The sequence below is a fragment of the Prinia subflava genome, chromosome 11, assembly GCF_021018805.1.
Source record: "Prinia subflava isolate CZ2003 ecotype Zambia chromosome 11, Cam_Psub_1.2, whole genome shotgun sequence".
Classification (NCBI taxonomy): domain Eukaryota; kingdom Metazoa; phylum Chordata; class Aves; order Passeriformes; family Cisticolidae; genus Prinia; species Prinia subflava.
Genome location: NC_086257.1, coordinates 21762797 through 21770279, shown reverse-complemented (window position 1 = coordinate 21770279; position 7483 = coordinate 21762797). Strand labels below are relative to the sequence as shown.

The 7483-nt window shown below is 51.6% G+C and overlaps 1 long non-coding RNA gene and 1 other non-coding gene across 3 annotated transcripts; both read left to right on the top strand.

Moving 5' to 3' along the window:
• The first annotated feature begins 1667 nt into the window (after positions 1 to 1667).
• Positions 1668 to 3978, top strand: LOC134556087 (uncharacterized). 2 transcript variants are annotated; one of them, XR_010081555.1, is made up of 3 exons: positions 1668 to 3662; positions 3795 to 3862; positions 3896 to 3978. It is a non-coding gene; the product is annotated as an uncharacterized LOC134556087 (long non-coding RNA). The 2 variants fall into 2 exon arrangements; XR_010081556.1 differs by having other exon boundaries at positions 3762 to 3862.
• Positions 3979 to 7342: 3364 nt separating this feature from the next.
• TRNAV-AAC (transfer RNA valine (anticodon AAC)) lies at positions 7343 to 7415 on the top strand. The gene has a single exon. It is a non-coding gene; the product is annotated as a tRNA-Val (tRNA).
• The last annotated feature ends 68 nt before the right edge of the window (positions 7416 to 7483 follow it).

The window sequence follows — 7483 nt, the reverse complement described above, 5'->3', positions numbered from 1 at the left end:
GCCTTGTTGTGAGGCTTAAATAACATTTTCTAAATTTTTAATTTTTCCTTTGAATTAGATTCCATTAGAAACATTTATTTAAATTGCAAACGTTTCCATTTAATAGCAGTTTGTTTGTACTTTGAAAAAAAAAAAAGGGGGGAAAAAAACCACCAAAAAAAACCCAAAACAACCAACTATTTGCACATAGTTTCACTGAAATTCCCCTCTTTGCACATTAAGCTGTGTTAAGGCACCGGGTTCCTCTCCGGTGTTTTACAAATGAATGGCTGTTGCCATCTACCGTTGGAAAAATGGGATCAGCAGCAGGGGATAAGGGCGCAGATTAGACGTGCGGAACAAAGGCTGCAGCAGCCACAGAGGATCAGCTCTTCCTATTGAAATCTTTGAAATACAAAATTCAATTCACCGAAGAGAGGTAGAAAAAAAATCCTGCTACCCCTAAGCCACTGTCATTTTTAGGTCTGATCCAGCTGGGAAGTAAACACGAACACAAACTTGTGACATCTTCATTTTGTACGGATCTGGGGGTTTGGAAGGCTTCACCCAGAGCTGAGTACACACAAATATTAGAAAATTAACTAATAATGGTTAAATTTAAAATACCATTGGGCCTAAGTTACGATCATGTCTCTGCAGCCTGAGAACTGTAAATGCAGGAGGAAAAGCTGAGCCCCAAGTGCCCGAGCAGAGGCAGGATCTGGCTGAAAATGGCCCTGACCCGACCCACGGGCACGGCAGGGTCACCCAGCACAGCTCCAGGAGCCACAGAGCTTCTCCCAGGCTCTGGTGCCACAGGTTTGGCACTTCCTGGGGTTGATTTTTCCAAACTTCTTTTGGATAAAATAATTTCCCAGCTTGGGTGTGTTGAGTTGAATGCAGAAAAGTGGGCAAAGAAAGGCACAGAAAGTTATTATATTCTTACACCATCTTTAGTCCATGTGTTTTAACATTTACAAAGATTTGATTGCATGTCTTCACTTTACCATTAAATTACTCATGTATAAATAATTGAGACATATGCTTCTTCTGTTCCTTTTCCTGAGAAATATCCTTACACACCACATCCAACCACATTTTGAAGGTACCCCTTGTTGAGGCAATCTACAAACAGAATTAGAGTAGGGTTCTATTAATGTTTGCCAGACCTGTCGGAGGTTAAACAGCCTTTGAATTAAACCATTCTTTGCTCTTTGATAATTATTATTTTTCCTTAAGACACCTTTTGTTGCCTCTTAAGCAAGGTCAACTTGAACTGTGTTGTTAGACTCAATATCTCAGTACAATGTTAACTCTGCTCGTGCTGTTCTTACAAACTCTGTGTGTGCTGTCACCTCTCCCAACAACTTTGGGAATTGTTTAGCAGAATTGAAAGTGAATAGAAGTTTAAAAAGTTCAGCTTTTGTGTTGGTCATTTCAAATACATGGCAAATTGCACACAAAGGCACACCATGTGAATCTATACTTGTCCATCCTTACAAAGCTCTTGCACTGATTTAAACCTTCCTTGGTTTGCTTGTTGTGCACTGACACATTGCATCCAACCCAAAAAAACATGATTGTTTTTAAACTAATGCAAGAAAGCTAAATCCTACACTGGGAACAGATTAATGAAAGCAGTGTAAGATAAAATCCTGCTGCTTTCATGTAAGGGGAGTGAAGAAGGACTGTGGCATTGAGAGGTGACTGAAAGCAGAGGTCAGGGTAGAGCCAGGAGAGGGGCACAGCTCAGGACCCTGCGTGCCACAAGCACCGCAGCTGAGACCTCACCCGGAGAAACAGCGCTTGGAAATGTGGCAATGGGGGAGGTGTGTTCATCCCCTCGGGGCCCCAAAACACCCTCAGAGCTGTTTGCACAAGCACTGTACTGCTACCTCTCCAGAGATCCCCTAAAGGATTTCATCCATGCTCTGCTGATTTTTTTCCCTAGGTTCTCCACAGAAGAGGATCGGTTTTCCCACAGGGACAGAAAGTTCTGGGTGCTCAGAAACAGAACACCGGGATATGACCATGCATAAGGAAGGGAACCCCGGGCACAGAGGAGTGCAGCAAGGCCACTCCATCCTGCTGGGAGGACACGCAGGGCTGGGTCACAGCACTGTCCCTGCACCCAGCCTGGCACAGCAAATGTGGTGGGACTGACCTGGAAGGGCAGCAATGCCCACCCTACACAGCCCTGAGCCAGCTGTCCCTCAAAGGTCAGCCTAAACCTCTGCCACAGAACCTCCCGAGCACTCGGTGCTGTGTCCTGAGCACCCAGGACGTGCAACCCTGAATCCCAAACTAACAGAGGGGTGTGAACCTCAGTAATGCCCTTTCATAACTCCACCAAGCATAAGAGCTCCTCTTCCCCCAAACATAAACAGGATTTAAAAAATATTATGAAATTAAACAAATCTGGATTAAGATGAGCACTTACATTCTGGGGGAAGAAAATTGACTTAATGCCAGATGATGCAAGATGGAGCTCCTGCTGGGGTAGGTAATTACTGCTGGCTGTAAGGTGATTTTTTTTCCCTATCTGATCTGAGGAGAAACATTGTATCCAATTCCTTTGACACACTTGCAAATGGTTTTAAACACTTCAGGAGTGAAAGAGCTGAGAGCTTCTGTTTGCATTCCTAAAAAGGCACATGAGCATGTTTTTTGGCTGGTTTCACTGGGGCAGGTAGGGCAGCTGGGCAGGCTGCTCAGAAGAAGTAGCAAGCTGTACCGTTTGTTGTCCTCTCTGCAACAGTGTCACACTGCAGTTTTCCTTGTTTCCATAAATAAATAGAAACAAATGTAGACCAAGTTCTGAGTTCCTTAGCATTTTCTCTCTGGCTTGTGGATCTGCAGAGCACATACTTTTATTATGACTACAGAAACTTGGCAATTTCAGCTTACCACCCCTTTCAGAAGGGACAGCTAAAAAAATCATTTAAAATGCTGCCAAACCAGGTATATTTAGAAGACCAGAGTTTTTTTCAGAGAGACAATTGTAAGTAGAGTTTCATTTGAAATATAATGTCCTAAGCACATGAAATACCTTGGCTCTGCATGTTTAGTTGAGAGTCTGAAATGAAGTATTTGATGCTAAGTGAAAGCTGTTGCCTGGAAACAAGATAAAACAGTGAAAACACAATTGTTTGAACTAAGAAAGAACATTACCATCAGCAGAGCCAGCACTAGTTTTAGCTGGATCAGATTTATTAAGCAAATTCAGATTCTAGTACCAGAAAGGCCCTACATATCTTCAAGTGTGTGGGGTCAGCCTCTCCTGTTTCTGTTTATTCTGGCCGCAGAAGGTTTCTTTCAAACAGAATAAAAAAAAAAATGAAGTACCCGACTTCACTTCCATCCTCTGCGGAAGGAAAAAAACAGAAGGCCACAAGATGGCACTGGTCAAACACTCAAGATATTAACGGAGAGTTGGCTGATGAGCACAGATGATGCCCAAGCCCAGTTTGTGGGGTTATGTCTGTGTCCCACACGTGTGCCCGCAGGTCTGGTGAACCTTCTCTAATAGGTTGATGCCAGGTGCAGAAACACCAAAAGGTTTAGCTACGGTCAGAACCATCAGCAGAGGCAACTGAGCAGCCAATTCCTGTGATGGCACAGGATGGGCCCTGGGCATTCCTCCCTCAGGGAGACAGTGCTGGGGCTCAGCCCTCCGTGGGCAGGTTCGGTGCCGTGCCCTGGCACAGAGTGGGCAGGTTCGGTGTTGTACCCTGGCACAGAGCGGGCAGGTTCGGTGCCGTGCCCTGGCACAGAGTGGGCAGGTTCGGTGCCGTGCCCTGGCACAGAGCGGGCAGGTTCGGTGCCGTGCCCCTGGCACAGAGCGGGCAGGTTCGGTGCCGTGCCCCTGGCACAGAGCGGGCAGGTTCGGTGCCGTGCCCTGGCACAGAGCGGGCAGGTTCGGTGCCGTGCCCCTGGCACAGAGCGGGCAGGTTCGGTGCCGTGCCCTGGCACAGAGCGGGCAGGTTCGGTGCCGTGCCCTGGCACAGAGCGGGCAGGTTCGGTGCCGTGCCCTGGCACAGAGCGGGCAGGTTCGGTGCCGTGCCCTGGCACAGAGCGGGCAGGTTCGGTGCCATGCCCCTGGCACAGAGCGGGCAGGTTCGGTGCCGTGCCCCTGGCACACATTGGAGAGCTTTTCCTCATGCCAGTGCCAAAGTCTGAGCACAGGAAGAGGAGTTGCTAAGTGAGGACAAGCCACAACACCTTTTCACAACCCTTGCTCCACACTACAGCCAAGTATTTGTCCCCAGCTGCCCATGCTCTGTCTCTCACGTTTCACAAATTCAGCTTCTGGTTGCTAAAATCGATGAATAAAATTCAACGTTTCTTGAACTCGATGAATGAAATTCAGCGTTTCTGAGCTTCCTTCACCGCAGGGCTCTTCTGATCCGATCTCGGCGGCGGCGGGAGCATCTCTCCCACCGCCCGCACTCCCAGGGGAGCACACCACAACCCTCGGCGGGGACCGACGCTCCGGGGGCTCAGCGCGGGGTACCCGGCCGGCCCAGCAGAGCCGGGGGCCGCCCGCACACCCCGACCGCGGGCCCGGCCCCTCCCAGCAGGGTGAGAGGGTTTGGGGGTGTCGGGCGGGCGCCGACCGCGCACTCCACGTCTGAGGGAGCCGCGGACTTTCAGCGCCCGCGGCGCCGCGCCCGTTTTGCTCTGCTGGGGTCCCCCGGCTGCTCAGGGTGGGTGGGCGGGCCGGCCCTCTGGTCCCGGCCGCCGCCGAGGCTGACAGAGACGAACTCTTCGCGGCGGCAGTGGCGCTGAGGCCGCCGACCGCGGCCTCCACGAGGGGCGAGGGCGGGACCATCCCTGGTAGCGGAGGACGGACAGGAACCCCAGGGTGGGCCGGGGTGTGGAACCCCCTCGCTGGCTTTTTTTGAGGCCGGAACTATTCTCCCCCCATCCCTGTACCCCTTCCCTTAGGCCGTTCCCTCTGCCCGCTGAAAGTCAGCGAGTAAAACAGCGGGCGGGTGTGAGGGGGGCAGCCGCCATTAGGGTTAGTTAGTTGGCCCTAGGGCCTGCTTACCCCGGCACAGGCCGCAGATGCCCCGCGTCCGCATCTTATACCCTGCGGCCACGCCCTCCGCGTTCCCATTGGTTACAGAGGCTCCATCCTCCGCTGCCATTGGCTGAGAGGGGGCAATGGGGCGGGCCGCGGGGGGCGGCGGGAGTTTGGAACGGGCCGCGTGCTCTCGGGAGCGCGCCTGGAAGGGAGCGCGCATGGAGCGGCCGGGTCTGGGGCAGCACCGGGCACCCGCAGCCGGGCCTGGGGCTTGCAGCGGGGTTTGGGGGCTAGTATCAGGATTTGGGGGCTGGTATCAGGATTTGGGGGCTGCTGCCTGGGATTTGAGGACTGGTACCTGAGATTTGTACACTGGTACCTGAGATTTGTACACTGGTACCTGAGATTTGTAGACTGGTGCCTGGGATTTGGGGGCTGGTATCAGGATTTAGGAGCTGGTATCAGGATTTGGAGACTGGTGCCTGATGCTGTGAGCTGAACTGAGCCTTCGTTCATGTCCATCCTGTCCCACTAGAGGATCTCTGAATGAGGAACCAGGCCATTCCTCTCCCACCATCCCCCCAAAGCAGGGCTGTGCCGGCCCCACCACCCCCCTCCTCCCCATCCCATGCTGTGCTGGGTGATGGGTTTTATTCATCTCTGCCTGCCCTCTCTTTGTGCAAGGCGGATGCTTCCCGCGGTGCTCCCCGGAGCATCACCTGGGACCCCTCTGCTGCCTCAGAGAAGCTTTTGTGTGTTTGTTTTTCCACCCTGAGATTTCCATGGAAAAGCAAGGCGTTTTGCAAGCGCAAAGGAGTGTGAAACAGTAGTGTAGAGCTCTTGGTCTTCCCAATTTTAGCTGCACATATGCTGTGCAGGATTGGTCTGGTAAAGAGCCTCTTTAAAAAGTATTTTGTATCTATTCAGAAAGATGTATTCACTAACTAAGAAGGAATAAATTGTGCTAGATGTTATGATTTTTACTGGTGTGCTATGAACACAGGCTTCTCCCTGCTTGCTCCCTGGTAGCTGTAATCTTGGGTTCTTCTCCAGAAAGAGTTAAAGAAAATCTGTTACAAAAATGCATCTCTTTTAGAAACATTTTTTAGGCTTAGCCTCCCTGTACTCTGTCAGAGTAATCCGCATGGGCTGGAAGTCACTGAGGGAAGCAAGGAGCCCTCTGTCCAAAATGAAATCTTCTTAGGAGAAACTCTGACTTTCACCTCAACACCTGTGACCATGTATTCAGCTTAATTCCGGGGGAGAGGACACCAGAAAATACAAGAAAGGACTGGAGTGGAAGTCCTTGTGGCAACATGATTATGCTTCAGTCATGATAGATTTGGAGCAGAATTTGCCAATTCCTGCCAACTCTGTGCCAAAATGAGGAGGGTTAAAGAGGCTCTCAGGAAATTAAACCCTTGATTCTGAACCATAATGTCAGGAAGGTGGAGAGCTCTGCCATTTCCTCCCCACAGGCTCCCATTTCCCCAGGACATGACAATCCCATGCTTTTCTGGATAAGCACAGGAATCAAACAAAATGCAGTGGTATTGGACAAATACTTTTCCACCCCAGTCTCCATGGCAACACCAGCATCTCTGGCATCCCACCAACATCTTTGGTCAGGGTATACTGGGAATGTCCCAGGTAAAGGACATTGGGAACGTGTACACTTCAACTATGTGTTTTGTTTTGAAAAAAATACTGGGAATGTATTTGACCTGTTCACAATCTGGACAGCATCGGAGAAGATTGCAAGGATGTATCTTTCCACCAGCTGGAGTTTGGCTCATGTTACCCTCTGCAAAAAGTGGCAAAACCGCATTCCTTTCTGTAGCTACTCCCAAGATCTGTTATTTCAGTTCTGGTGCAGTAGAAAATCCCGGAGAATTAGTCACTTCCCCATTCCTCAGATCCAGCTCTAGGACAGGCCTGCGTAGCCGACGCTGCCAGGTGTCACACAAGGTGCCCAGCTCGCAGCTCTCCCGTCCTGCCTGCCAGCAGCGCCAAACATTCCCCTTCTCCGTGAAGTTTCTGGTTCCCGCGGACGCTGTCACTGCCGTGGGTGGGGAGCGCCCGGCACACGAGAGAGACCCGCCCTGGGGTGACCTTGCACTGCGAGGGACCGGAGGCAGGGGGAGGCTGCGGGTCCCGAGGGCGTTTGGCGCGGTCCGTGGGGTGCAGGTCCCGGCTGAGCGCGGGGCTCCGGGCGCGGTGCGGGGCAGGAGGGGACACGGAGGGGAGGGGACAGCAGGGACAGGCAGGGTGGGACAGCAGGGACGGGCGGGGCAGAGTAGAATTAGGGATGTAACTGAAATGCGTGATGGCAGCGGCGTTTCCGTAGTGTAGTGGTTATCACGTTCGCCTAACACGCGAAAGGTCCCCGGTTCGAAACCGGGCGGAAACACCAGCCGAGGCGGCTTCTTTTTTCTGCCTGACCCCCTCGCACTGCTCTCGGCCTCTCAACTCTGTTGC